We start from the raw sequence: 15,124 nt of genomic DNA, 5'->3' as shown, positions 1-15,124 counted from the left end.
CTCAGCGCCTGGCATAATAAACAGCTGCCCTCCTCCAGAAGGAGCAGTTGCACCTCAATATATCTGGTCTCCTGCTACAAAATATATTCCTCCCAAGCCATTTTGTTGCCCGAGGCAGAACAAGTTTTGCATCTTGCTGTGTCTTAGGGGAGAACTGGGTTTTTCTTAAGCCTGTTCCCAAATTGCAGACCCTTTTTATTTTCCCTAGTAGTATTGATTTGTTACAGTCTCGCCTTACCTGTACTTTGAGGGGTACAGGGCAGCAATTGTGGTTTTGGCCCCTTCCACCCTGCTTTGTCCTCACAACAACCCTGAAAGGTAGGTTTGGCCAAGAGAGGGTACAGATTTGAAACCGAGTCACCCCAGTCGTTGTCCTAAGGGTGAGGAGAGAGACTGTCTCCCCCCCACAAGATTCTGACATCTTCAGCAGGGGCTTTTACCGATAATTGGTTTGGGGCTGCCCTGGTAAGAATATTACTGAGGTGGACGATGGCGACTCACTGTTGAAGTCTAACCACACCCTGAAATCACCGACTAGGCCGGCCCACTCATGAGGCAAGGTAAGGTGACTGCCTCAGACAGCAGGATCCACCGGGAGCAGATCCCGATGCAGATCTTTCTCCCCCTGCCCCTGTTCCTGATGGAGATCTTCCCTCACCCCTTCTTTCCTGGTGGAGAGGAGGGCACATTTGGGATACACCTCAGGGGCCAAAATGTCTTGGGTCAGCCTTGCTCACTGGGTAGCCCCAGTCAAGTGACTATTTTCCTACTCCACAGCCTGGGGATAATAATGACAGCCTAATCTAGAGGAAGAAGAAAAGAAGAAGAAAGAAGAAGAAGAAGAAGAAGAAGAAGAAGAAGAAGAGTTTGGATTTGATATCCCGCTTTTCACTACCCGAAGGAGTCTCAAAGCGGCTCATTCTCCTTTCCCTTCCTCCCCCACAACAAACACTCTTTGAGGTGAGTGGGGCTGAGAGACTTCAGAGAAGTGTGACTAGCCCAAGGTCACCCAGCAGCTACATGTGGAGGAGTGGAGACACGAACCCGGTTCACCAGATTACGAGTCCACCGCTCTTAACCACTACACCACACTGGCTACACCACACTAGAGGGCTGTTGTGATGATTACCATGATGTGAAATGCTTGGAAGGTTTAGTAGGAAATGTAGCATGTCAGTATTATTTCCACTCCCAAATTAGCTCCCAAAATTACTATTTTCATATGGGACCTAAAACTAGACACACACACACACACACACACACACACTTGTAGTTCCAACAATTGTAGATCAGTGGAACTTTTTATAAAATAGCTCTCTGTGGCGTTCTGGCTTCCACCTTTCTTTTCAGTTATCCTGCATGTATTATTACAGGAATGGAGAATCTCATAGCCAGGGTTAAATGCATCCTTCCACATCTCTTGATTTGGCACCCAGGGACTCTCCCAAGCAGGGGCATAGCAAGGGGGCGGGCCGACCCAGGTTCCATAATGGAGGGGGTGGCAAATTATCAAGGAACAATTACTGCCCTACTAGGGCAGTTCATAAAAAACTTGTTTTAAAAAATGCCTGCTCCAAAGGTCTTATCTTACTATACTAGGGATTATATAGCTTTATATGAAATTTCATGCATATCGGTTAATATATTGACCCTCCTGCACCAAAATAGCTGTTTACTTGGCTGTTTTCCTATGTCGTGAAGGCTGAAATTTCAGTTCAGTGGAGCACTTACTGTTCCCAACCCTAACCCTGTGGAAAGCCATCTAATTAGATTTTGAGGTGTTTTTAGGAGGTAATTTAATTATTGTTTGATTTTATGCCAATGTTATGTATCTGATGTTAGCCACCCTGAGCCCGACTTCAGCCGGGGAAGGCGGGATTTAAATAAAAGTTTATTATTATTATTACTTGTTATTATTCCTTTGTAAGAAAATATGAAATAACGTAAAACCATTTTTGCAGGAAGGGGGATGACAAGAAATTTTCCGCACTGGGTACCACCTGACCTTCCTACGCCTCTGCTCCCAAGGCCACACTGCCTCTCTCAAAGCCACTCCCCCCTCCAACCACACCCCCGCCACTATACAAAGGGCAAGTTTTGATTTATTGCCCCACCCACTCTGCCTCTGGCCCCACCCACCACTGGCATGTGGCCCCTAGAAGGCTGCTCAGAAGAGAATGGAGCCCTGGGGCTTATAAGGCTTCACGTCTGCATTCGACGTTTGCTACTTTTGGGCATCCCATGCTGCTAAACCAAATGGTTGCCTAGCAGCCCAGCCGTGGCCCAAGCATTTTGGGCACCTGAGGTGGACCCCAAAATTGGCCGCCCTCCTGCCTGCCAGAGAAGAAGAGGTGAGGGAAGATCTACATCAGGAACAAAGTGGGGTGGTGAGGGAAAGATCGACATTGGGGCTTGCTGCCGCAGTGATTCCTGCCTCACCTTGCCTCCTGGGTGGCCCTGATAGCCAGTGCTGTCAAGTATCCCGTTTCCCCCGGGATTCTCCCTTATTTCAAGCAGTTTCCCACTGCTCTCCCTTATTTTTATTTCCCGTTTTTAATGGAAGCAGCTCCTCCCCTGCTGGCCAGGCACTGGGTGGGAAGACCTCGCCTACTTGGAGAGAAAAGCCTCAGCCCTCAAAGAAAGTGGCAGCCATTTCCCGTGCTTACAGGGGGGTGTATTCCTCCCCCTGCATCAGCCCCTATCCGTTGCCGCCGGGCCCCTCAGCCGGCCTATAGGGTTAGCTGGCGGGTGGAGCCTGGCTGCCTTGAGCAGCTGCTGCTTCCTGGTCCTGTTTTGATGGGATCAGACAAGAAGACGATGGGGCTCCATCGCGCGGAGCACATGGCTGCCCTCCTCTTTGCTGGCTGCCCTCCTCTTTGCTCCGCTACCGAGCCCGAGCCCGCTTGCTTTTCCCCGGCTGCCGACACGTTCAATGCTGCTCCGCCCACTTTTGCTTCTGGCCCCGCCCACCACTGACAGTAACTGTCCCCAGGATGGGTGAGACTGCTGATCCTTTATTTTCAAATCCGAAACTTGACAGCTATGCTGATAGCAGCCAGCTGGCTCTCAACCTGAACAAAGCTACTTGCATGAGCTGAGGCCTTTGGCTGGTTCTGTGGGCTACAGCACCAACATTTTTTTAATGGTAATAAAGGTAAGAAATTATTGCTTGCCAGTAGAGGGCAAGGGCAAGGAATCAGGAAAACAAAAGTCTGTGCTTCGAGGGGCAGGAAGATGCAAACAGAGGGGTGGACCTAAAGAGGCAAAATTGAGCAGTGCAGTGCCTGGAGGAACAAGCATGTTCTCCAGGAATTTATCCATATTTCCCCAGCTATTTATGCAGAGTTATTATCACCCAACAGTGCTGGCTTCCAGGATTTGGGGACCCATCAAGTGTGGCAACCTCAGTTGACCTCCCTAACCCGTAAGAGGAGGGATGTGAACACTGAGAATGTGCCTGCATCAGATCTACTTGCAAAATGGAAAGCCCTGCTGTGGTGGGTTGGACACCTGTTGTTTTTGGTGTCCTGGGTAAATGCCCAGCCTTGCCACCCTCTTGTGCTGGCCCTGTTCTTCAATTCTGGGAGACAGATGCTTTGCACGGCTGTTTTGTTGCAGGATTCCTCACTTAGCTGCCTTTGGGGTATGACCAACAATCCTCAGCCAGCACACCCACTGGCCAGATATGATGAGAACTGTAGTCCCAAACAATGCTGGAGAGTGTTGTAGAGAGAGGTATGGAAGAGAGAGCTCTTACTCTCTTGTAGCCAAGTGAACTGATGGTGATTGCTCTAAGCCATTAAAACTTGGTTAGATTCTGCCTTCATCCACCTTTAAACAAAACGTTCCCCATGGAAATACTTAGGCTAGAATAAATCACAGACACTTTGCAAATAAATGAATATTTTACTCACAGAGTTTCCAGAAGTTGTATCAAACAAGTCTCTACATGTTGACAGTGAAATAAGAGATGAAAGAATGGTTCCAAATGACTTAAAAAGAACTTGGTTTTCTTACGAAAAGGATCATGCAGTCTTTGGATTAGCAAAGATGCAGGCTATAAAAATCTCATTTAGGGGAGATTCAGTTGACTTGTAGGGAGCCCAGGTTGTATGGCTTCTTGCTTGTTCCAGGAAGGCACAAAGAGAGAAGGGAAAAGGGGCAGAGCCTGCTGGGAGCCGGCTAAGCCACATCCACTGTCACCAAAGCTCAGGTTAACCCTTGTGAGTCAATACCTGTATATTACAAAAGAAGGGACCCATCTGGGGACGGCACTAAGATAGATAGACCAATGGTCTGACTCAGTATAAGGCACCTTCCCATTGTCCCAATTGCTTAGATCAAGCAACTGTTTCAAGATACAAGAGCAGAGAATGGTTTTAAAAAAAGAAGTTGGCAACCCTAGGCCCCTAATCAAAACAGTAGTCCAAAGGAGATGTGTGACAGCATTTGACAATGGAGTTCTCAGTCCAATTATTTCCCCCCATCTCACAGGGTAGCTGTGCCATCATCACCCCACTGAAGAGCCAGTTGAGCGCAAGAGGCAGCCACATTCGAGGGGTTGGCTGAGGGGAAGCGAGGTCAGGCAGTTCAAAGAAAGCTGTGTGGGAGACCAAAAGACACAACAGCAGCATAAGAGGTAATGGATTCAACCATAAGTAATTCATCCCACTTAGGAGAGTGTGAGAGCCAGTCTCCCAGGGGTGGGCTATGCCTCCCAGAGCCCCAGGCCAGGCTAGGATTACTTACAGATTTCTAAAAAGCCATTAACTTGAGGCGGAATGGGAAAACAGGCCAGCAGAGCTCAGCATCCACTCACGCCCTAGATGCTATAGGCTGGAAGAGAGAAGGGGCATCAAAGCCAGCCACAGAGAGCCTGTGGCTTCACAAAGAGAGCAGCGGAGGTACGTGGGGAGTTGTGGGCTCTTAACGGAGGGGCTTTGGCTGGAGTGTGGGTGTGCTGCAAGCCGTCTCCAGAAATTCTGCATCTCTTTGGATCCCAAGAGCATCATCGGAAGTGGGGATGCATCTGTTTCATTGCGGGTTGAGTCCAGGCCAATCCCATCGTGCACCACACCTGCCTCCTGCCACAACCCGCTCCAGTTCCTAAATGAGTCATTATGTCTCCATGGCGATGGATGCTGCAGAAAGCAAAATTGCAATAAATGTTTGGGTGAAGAGTGGGGGGGGGGGAGGACAGAGAGCACATAAGTGAGCTTGCGTTGCAAGGGTGTGTGTGTGTGTGTGAGAGAGGAGAGAGATGACAAGGCACAATATTCCAAAATCTACTGGGTCCAGTACACATTTGAGAGACAATCGCCACGAGGTATGCTGTTGCTATTGCCTTCCTTTTTTAAAAACAGAAAGATGGAAAAAACTAACCAGGATAGAGATTGGGACAAGGTCTTCCAAAAAGCATTTTTTTCCCCGATACAAAAAATAGAACTACAAATTCGAACAAGCATGGTTAAAAGAAGAAAATTATTGTTTAAATTAGAAGTACTGTTGTGGATTTGCTGTTGGACTCATTCTTAATAATCAATCCCTGTAGTTTTGCTTAAACTGACTTTGAATGAGAATCTGGGATTTGATGCAAAATAGTTTCATGACCAAATTAGACCTGGGATTAACTGCAATTAACAGTTCAAGTTTTATTTGTTTATTTAATGCAACTTCCAGGCTCCCCCCCACCCAACAGGATCAGATGAATGGGTTTTTTTTTATGCATTCCTTCAAGCTGATGAAAATGCTGCCCCACTCTTAAGCTGCTATTTACCCTGGAAGGGAAGCTTCCAAAGTCTGTATATATTTCCTGACTGGTCAATTCATCTGCAGGGCTGGGGCTGAGATGAGTGCTTGGGAGGCTGCCTGGAGTTGTCTGAAGGCTGGGGAGCTGGTGGTAGGAGTAGCAGATTTGCCTCCATGTAGCAGTGCCTGCAAGAAGATCAAACCTTTCCATTCTGAAGGAAATCAGCCCTGAGTGCCCACTGAAAGGACTGATCCTGAAGCTGAGGCTCCAATACTTTGGCCACCTCATGAGAAGAGAACATTCCCTGGAAAAGACCCTGATGTTGGGAAAGATGGAGGGCACAAGGAGAAGGGGACAACAGAGGACGAGAATGCATGGACAGTGTTCTCGAAGCTACTAACATGAGTTTGGCCAAACTGCGAGAGGCAGTGGAAGACAGAAGTACCTGGCATTCTCTGGTCCATGGGGTCACGAAGAGTCGGACACGACTGAACGACTGAACAACAACAACAAGCAGTGCCTGCTGTTTGCTTCCACTCGGGCTCCTGCTTGCATGTTCATAAATGAATGAAATATTACAAAGAGGCCATAATAAGTCTCCCATGCTTCCCCATCCAAAGGAAACCGAACCCAGGAGTGTTGCCCCTGGAACTTTACTGCCACTCAGCCAAAAGAGGGAGACTGGACACTGTTGCAAAGAGCATGCTGGCCAAGGCTGCATTTTCTAATATGAGCCCAGATCGCTATTATTCCCATTCTACAGATGGAAGAACTGATAGTGATTTGTTCAAGGCCCCTCCGGCTGTGGGCATACTTGAACTGGCATCTCCCAAGTTAAACTCCCCTTCCTACAGAGCCACAGACACTTTAGATTTTGATCGTACTTCCAGCCTGCAGTATTCTTGTGATCCCAGGTCTGTGTCTGTGTACGGATTGGGAAATACAACACTGAATTGCATTTAACTGGAATAAAGTTCATGTGTCAAATGAATTATACCCCAGATTTTTCATCATAGTGAAATAGGCAATACAGTAATCATAATAATGGAAACCTTGGGTATAATAATAATAATAATAATAATAATAATAATAATAATAATAATGGAATCATTGGGTTCCTTGGGTTCCATGATCACTGCAGATGGTGACAGTAGTCATGAAATTAGAAGACGCCTGCTTCTTGGGAGGAAAGCAATGACAAACCTAGACAGCATCTTAAAAAGCAAAGACATCACCTTGCCGACAAAGGTCCGTATAGTTAAAGCTATGGTTTTCCCAGTAGTAATGTACGGAAGTGAGAGCTGGACCATCAAGAAGGCTGATCGCCGAAGAATGGATGCTTTTGAATTATGGGTGCTGGAGGAGACTCTTGAGAGTCCCAGGGACTGCAAGAAGATCAAACCTATCCATCCTTAAAGAAATCAGCCCTGAGTGCTCACTCGAAGGACAGATCCTGAAGTTGAGGCTCCAGTACTTTGGCACCTCATGAGAAGAGAAGACTCCCTAGAAAAGACCCTGATGTTGGGAAGATGGAGGGCACAAGGAGAAGGGGACGACAGAGGACGAGATGGTTGGACAGTGTTCTCGAAGCTACTAACATGAGTTTGGCCAAACTGCGAGAGGCAGTGAGGGATAGGCGGCGTGCCCTGGTCCATGGGGTCACGAAGAGTCGGACACGACTGAACGACCTGAACAACAATAACAACAACAACAACAACAATAATAATAATTTATTTATACCCCACCCATCTGGCTGGGTTTCCCCAGTGCTAAAAGTGAGATTATTACTTACCCAGGCAAAAACCAGCAGCTTCAAGTCTGTAGCCAAGTCACAAAGCACTAACCTAATGTATTAATATTTGTGTTTGTTTACAAAACATTAACATATAAAACACTTTAACAGTGGGGAAGTGATTGCAGGTAGGGGGAATAAGCTACACAAATGAATACTTCTCTGTCTCCAAGACTTTCCTCATTTGCCCGATTCCTGACTTAGCCTAATATGAGAGCTTGGCATGTCATTTTAATGTCACGTTCATCATGGCAGTGTGTGCTTAGGACTGAAGCCTTAGATGTTCAGAAACTGGACACAGTACGCAAGAATCATCTCTCTCTATGTCTGTCTTTTTTATTTTTTATAAGATTTTATTATTTTCCAATAAAAGAAAAAGAGAACAAAATACAACATCAACACATAACATAAACATCAATAAAAACACAATAAACATTAAACATAATCAACAATAAACATAATCAACATTCAAAACAATAACAACAATAAAAACATAAAAATAACATATACAAACCTTAACCAGTATCTTTCTTTGAATATTTCTTGTTTCTAACTTCTCTGTTTGGGGACTTCCCCCGTTCCCTCCACTGTCTTCAGAAAACATATACTTCTTCAAGGTAGCTTTATATATTGTTCAATTCACTTTTACCCAAATTTTAATATACTTAGCTTTTACTTAGTCAAATATCTCAATAACTATGTATCTTATCTTAACAACCTATCTTAACATATTTTGACACATACATCTTCACCTAACAACAGTTCCTCTTACCATTCATATCTAACACATATCTATCAAAGCCGATGTTCTGTTTAATTCTGCTCAAATATTCAGTTTAACTGATTTAACTAAATAGTCTTTAAATTTTTTCCACTCCTGCGACGCCTTCCCCTCCCTCTGGTCCCGGACTCTGACGGTCAGTTCTGCGAGTTCCATGTATTCCATCATCTTCATCTGCCATTCCTCCACCGTTGGTATCTCTTCACCTTTCCATGTTCTCGCCAATAAAATTCTAGCTGCTGTTGTGGCATACATGAAAAACACTCTATCCTGACTGGGTATCTCTTCATTGGTTATGCTCAGGAGAAATGCCTCTGGTTTCTTACAAAAGGTAACTTTCATTACCTTCTTAAGCTCATTGTAAATCTTATCCCAGAAAGCGCTTACCGCTGGGCACAACCACCACATATGAAAAAAGGTACCTTTCGCATGTTTACATTTCCAACATACATCTGACATTTTGGTATTCATCTTAGCAATCTTAACTGGTGTCAAGTACCATCTATAAACCATTTTCATTATGTTTTCTCTTAAACCATGACAAGCAGTAAATTTGATACCTTTTTGCCACAATCTCTCCCAGTCATCCATCATAATATTATGTCCTACATCTTTTGCCCAATCTATCATTAAGGATTTAACCAGTTCATCTTTTGTATGCCACTCTAGCAGAAGGTTATACATTTTGGAAAGGTTTTTGAAGTTCGATTCTATCAGTTCTGTTTCCAGTTTTGATTTTTTCTACTTGAAAACCAACTTTTTGTCCATTTTAAATGTTTCATAAACCTGATAATAGTGCAGCCAGTCGGGGACCTGACTTTTTACTTGATCATAACTTTTTAGCTTAAAGGAGTCCCCTTCCTGCTGCAATATGTCCATATATCTTAACCAGTTTGCAGACATATTCGGTCTCTTATATGCCTTGGCCCAGGGGCGTTCCTAGCCCCTCGGCTGCCCGGGGCGGGAAGCCAAGGGGCACCCCTGGGGGGCGGGGCATCGTGGCGCGTGCGTGCATCATGACGTCATGACGCACGCGCGCGCGCGGCGACGGCCCGGCATCCCGGGGGCGGGGCATCGCTGCGTGTGCGTCATGACGCACGCACGTGCAGCGACGCCCCCGCCCCTGGGGTATGCCGGGCGGGGGCTTGGGAGCATCGGCGGGCTACAAAGAGCCCCGAAGCCGCAGCCATAGCGCAAAGGGCTGCCAGGCTGCGGCTTCGGGGCTCTTTGCAGCCCACCGAGGCTCCGGAAAGCGGCGGCCCGGCATCCCTGGGGGCGGGGCATCGCTGCGCGTGCGTCATGACGCACGCTGCGCGCAGCGACGCCCCCGCCCCTGGGGTATGCCGGGCGGGGGCTTGGGGGCATCGGCGGGCTACAAAGAGCCCTGAAGCCGCAGCCATAGCGCAAAGGGCTGCCAGGCTGCGGCTTCGGGGCTCTTTGCAGCCCACCGAGGCTCCGGAAAGCGGCGGCCCGGCATCCCTGGGGGCGGGGCATCGCTGCGTGTGCGTCATGACGCACGCGCGCGCAGCGACGCCCCCGCCCCTGGGGTATGCCGGGCGGGGGCTTGGGGGCATCGGCGGGCTACAAAGAGCCCTGAAGCCGCAGCCATAGCGCAAAGGGCTGCCAGGCTGCGGCTTCGGGGCTCTTTGCAGCCCACCGAGGCTCCGGAAAGCGGCGGCCCGGCATCCCTGGGGGCGGGGCATCGCTGCGTGTGCGTCATGGCGCACGCGCGCACAGCGACGCCCCCGCCCCTGGGGTATGCCGGGCCGCCACTTCGGGAGCCTCGTCCGTGCAGCGCTGCTGCTCCGGGGTGACGGAGGGAGCGGCGGCGCATGGGAGTGGTGGGACGCGCCGCTGCTCCCTCCGTCACCCCGGGAGCAGCAGCACTGCACACACCCGCCTAGGGGCGGCACCAGGGGCGGCCCGCCCCCACCGCCCCCACCCTACGACGCCCCTGCCTTGGCCTCCACTGGAGAGATCCATCTAGGAGTCTTTCTCTCTAACAAGTCTTTGTATCTAGTCCAAACCTGATATAGGGATTTTCTCACAATATGAGACTTAAAAGTTCTGTGGATTTTAACCTTGTCATACCAAAGGTATGCATGCCAACCAAACATATTATCATGTCCCTCCAAGTCCAACACATCAACGTTCTCTAGTTTAAACCAATCCTTTAACCAGCAAAAGGCCGCAGCTTCAAAATAAAGCCTTAAGTCCGGCAGGGCAAAGCCTCCTCTGTCTTTAGAGTCTGTTAAAATCTTGAATTTTATTCTTGGCTTTTTGCCCTGCCATATAAATTTCGATAGGTCCTTTTGCCATTTTTTAAAACAGTCTAGTTTGTCCAAAATTGGTATGGCTTGGAATAAGAACAGCATCCTTGGTAGGACATTCATTTTAACCACTGCTATTCTTCCCATTAACGACAGTTTAAGTCTTGTCCAGATCTCCATATCTTTTTTTATCTCCATCCACAATTTTTCATAATTATCCTTATACAGGTTCAAGTTCTTGTTTGTGAGATTGATACCTAGGTATTTTACAGATTTGACAAAATTGAGGCCTGTGGCTTCTTGAATTCTTTGGATCTGTTCTGCACTCAGATTTTTACCTAAAACTTTGGTTTTCTGCTTATTTAATTTAAAGCCAGCTACAAGTCCGAATTGTTCAATTAATTCCAAGGCTCTGGGGACACTGCCTTCTGGTTCTTGCAGGGATAGCATCAAATCGTCCGCGAAGGCACGTAATTTGTATTCCTTCTCTCCCACTTTAATTCCTTTTGTCTGTTTATCTTTCCGAATCATATTCAGAAGGACTTCCAGGACCGTAATAAAAAGTAAAGGGGAGATAGGGCACCCTTGTCTTGTTCCTTTCTCTACTTCAATCTCCTCCGATATCACACTGTTTACAATAACTTTTGCTCTTTGTTCTGTGTAAATGGCCTTAATGCCATTTAAGAATTTTTCTCCAACTCCCATCTTTTCCAAATTCTTTTTCATAAATGTCCAGGATACTTTATCAAAAGCTTTCTCTGCGTCCACAAACAATAGTGCTGCATCTGTGTTTATGTCTCTCTCCAGTTTTTCTAAAATGTCCACAATAATTCTCGTGTTATTGCTTATTTGTCTTCCTGGTAAGAAACCTGCTTGGTCTCTATGTATATGATCTTTCAACACTCTTTTCAACCTTGTAGCCAAAACATTTGCAAAGATTTTATAATCCACATTCAAAAGGGATATTGGACGATAGTTTTTCATTAGAGTCTTATCAGTATCTGGTTTTAAGATCAGTGTGATAAAGGCTTCTTTCCACGTCTCTGGTGCCCTATCTCCTTCTAGTATTCTATTGCAAATTTCTCTTAACGGCTGTGATAGCCAGTCTTTCAATATCTTGTAATATTTTGCTGTTAATCCATCCGGTCCTGGAGCCTTCCCCAGTTGCATGTTGTTTATTGCATCTTCTATTTCTTTGTGTCGTTATTGGGTGGTTGAGAATTGTTAGTTTTTCCTCTGGGACCTTTTGCAATCCGTTCTTCTCCAGAAATCGGTCTATCTCTACTTCATCTATCTTCTCCTCCTTGTACAGTTGTTTATAGAATCTCTGAAAACACCATCTGATTTCCTCCGGTTTCTCTACATTTTTTCCATTTACTACCAATTTACTGATGACATTTGCCTTTTGTCTTTTCTTTAATTGCCAAGCTAATAGTTTTCCACATTTATTTGCAGATTCAAATGTTCTTTGTTTCATCATTTTCACTTTCCATTCGATGTCTTGATTCATGATATTCGCGTATTGGGATTGCAAGTATTTGATTTCTTTTTGGATTTTAACACATCTGGGATGTCCTCTTAGTTCTTTTTCCTTTTCTTTGATTAATTTCAACAGTCTCTCCATCTCTGCACTTTGTTGTTTCTTCTTTTTTGCCTTTTCACTAATGAGGAATCCTCTCATTACCGCCTTACTTGCATCCCAGGCAATCCTTTTCTCCACATCTGAATTCCAATTAATTTGAAAATATTCTTTCATCTTTTTCGCCGCTCTTTCTACTAGCTTGGTATCTCTCATCAATGCATCATCCATTCTCCACCTGAAAGAATCCTTGGAAATCATTTTTAGGTTTACCTGTACCGGATTATGGTCTGAAAGCGTTTTAGGACCGATTTCTGCTTTTTGTAATTTTGGAGCCAATTCATTCGAGATCCAGATATAATCTATCCTCGACCATGACTGCTGAGATTCGCTGAAGTACGTTGCCTCTGTTTCTGTGGGATTTTTTAATCTCCAAGAATCTACCAAATTCAAATTGTCCACCATTTCAAAAAAAGTCTTTGGGAGTTTCCCATCATTTGTTAATTTTGTTCTTTGAGATCTGTCCATTAATGTGGAAACTGCCCCATTAAAGTCTCCAAGGCAAACTACCTTATAGTCCAAATAATCCAACAGCAAATCATGGATTTTTTTGTAAAAAATCGACTTTCCATCATTTGGTGCATAAAGTCCCAGAATCAAAAATTTTTCGCCTTGTACATTAATTTCAATTGCGATGTATCTCCCTTCTTCATCTTTAAATAGCTGTCTTGGGCTATATTTCTCCTTTGCATAAATCACTACTCCTCTCTTCTTGACCTTATCCGATGATATGAACTCTTGGCCTAATTTTTTGTTCTGTAGCAATCTTCTGTGACGCCGAACTATGTGGGTTTCCTGTAGACATATTATATCCAAATTCTTCTTTTCTATGCTGTAAAACACTCTGCGTCTCTTTGGTCTCTGATTTAATCCCCGAACGTTCCAAGTCATTAACTTGAGCGCCATTTCTTTGTTTATTCCTCTCCTCCAGTTGCCTGTCCTTTCTTATCTTGTTCTGGATCTTGGCTTGGTCCTGGTGGTCCCGGCGGTGGTGGAAATACTTCTGGAAACTTGTAAAGCTGTGCTGGATCCAATGGAGTTCCTTTGAAATGTTCCAGATGCTTGTCCAAAAACTTTTGCTTATCCGCCAAGGACCTTATTCTTATCTTTTTCCCTTCAAACGTGAATGCCAGGCCTTCTGGAAATTCCCAACTGAAGGAGATTTTTCTTCTTCTTAGCTCCGTCACCAGGTCGTTATAGGGAGCTCTTTTATCTAAAAAGAATCTGGGGATATCCTTGTAAAAAATTACTTTATTCTGCTGTACCACCAGGTTGTTTCTGTAGTGTAAATCCAGAAAATAGTCTCTGTCGTGTCTATCGTGTAGCACAATCAAACAGTCACTGACTGTTTTAGTGCTTTTCTTTCCTCTGGAACCTCTTGGTCCAAATCTGAAGGCCTTCACTATGCGTGCTGAGACGTTTACCTCTTCTAACTCCCAAAAAGTCGAGAATAGTTCCACAATATAGGCTTTCAGGTCTTCCCCCTCCAATTCTGGAAGACCCCTTATTCTTAGGTTTCCTTCTCTCTGATGTAGTTGCAGAAAAGCAAGAGACTCTTCCACAGTCCTCTGTCGTGTTCCAATATTTTCGATCTGCTCCAAATCCAAATTGTCCAATTTTTCCTCCACCTTTTTTATTTTTTCTCTGACCACTTTAATTTCCTCCGAGTCCTTTTTTAACGTGGTCACCTCCTGCCCAATTTTATTAATTTCGTCTCTGTTCTTTCTTACGTTTTCCTCAATTTGGCCAATCGATTTTTCTAACGTTTGGGTGGAGGCTTTAATATCGGCCTTAATATCCATTTGGAGCTTTTCTATTGCAGAGTTAACTGTTGTATTCACTGATGCACCAATAGCATTCACCGATTCTTGTGTTTGCTTCAACCCTTCGGTGACACTTTTCAAGCCTTCTGCAATTTCTGCCACACTTGCAGCCAATTTCTCCATTTGTTCCTGAAGAGTTAAGGAAACAGAGCCTTTCCTTTTTTCAGAGCCAGTTCCTTTAGATCTAAGTTCCATTCCTTGTGGGCTCTGTAACTGTAATCTCAAGGTCACTCCAGTTGCTATAGTAACAATCTCAGACATTCACAGCAGAAGACCAACAGTCCCAAAAGTAAACACCAGGTGGCCTGCAGCTAACTTTCTGAGAACAAAGAGGCTGCTGAGCCAGGAGTCCACAATAGTCCATTAATCCAACTTTTAGGCAAAGAGTTCAGATTTTTCAGAATTGTAAATTCCTTAAAGCCAAGAAGAGTCTATTTTAAATAGCCCAAGCCAGTAACTGTTTTCTCACTTGCAGTGTAACCACCAAGTCTTTAAAGTAGCTTGTATCTGGCTGTAAAAGAGTCAAAGTATCTCCACTGGTAAACAGTCACTGTAACACTGGAACACCAACAAAGAAAAAATGGCAACAATATATCCCAGCCCGCTACTGACCCGGAATCCTAATCCAGAGGGTGAGGGGCTTCTTCTTTTGCCATATCAACTGTTTTTGGATCTTCAAACAAACTTTAAACAACTTTTAAATCACTTTTAAAAAGTTTGGCAGAGTTCGCAAAACTTTCCCATTAGCCGCGGCTTTGATCCTTTAGCGCTACCAAGCTCGCGCAAACAGTTCAAAGGGAACAGGCTTCCTTTTGGAGTTTCCTCTGCAAGCAGTGCTCTTTAAACTTGTAAAATAATCCAAATTTTTGACTTACAGAGTTTCTTTGGAAGTTTCTATGTAGGAAGTGCCGGGTGCTCAGGTCTGGCGGGATCGCTGCTTTGATCCTCCGCAGGCAGCCGCTTCTTCAGTCCCGTGCTGGGGCTCCGCTCGCCCGATTCTCCCCCTTACGAGGGTAAATCAGGAGCGGAGACAGCACGTCTGGGACCCACGAAGCCGTCGGTCCACGGGA

The sequence above is a fragment of the Lacerta agilis genome, chromosome 16 (genome assembly GCF_009819535.1).
Source record: "Lacerta agilis isolate rLacAgi1 chromosome 16, rLacAgi1.pri, whole genome shotgun sequence".
In the NCBI taxonomy this organism is placed as follows: Eukaryota; Metazoa; Chordata; class Lepidosauria; order Squamata; family Lacertidae; genus Lacerta; species Lacerta agilis.
The sequence above is the reverse complement of the archived record's forward strand: the minus strand, read 5'-3'. Positions refer to the sequence as shown.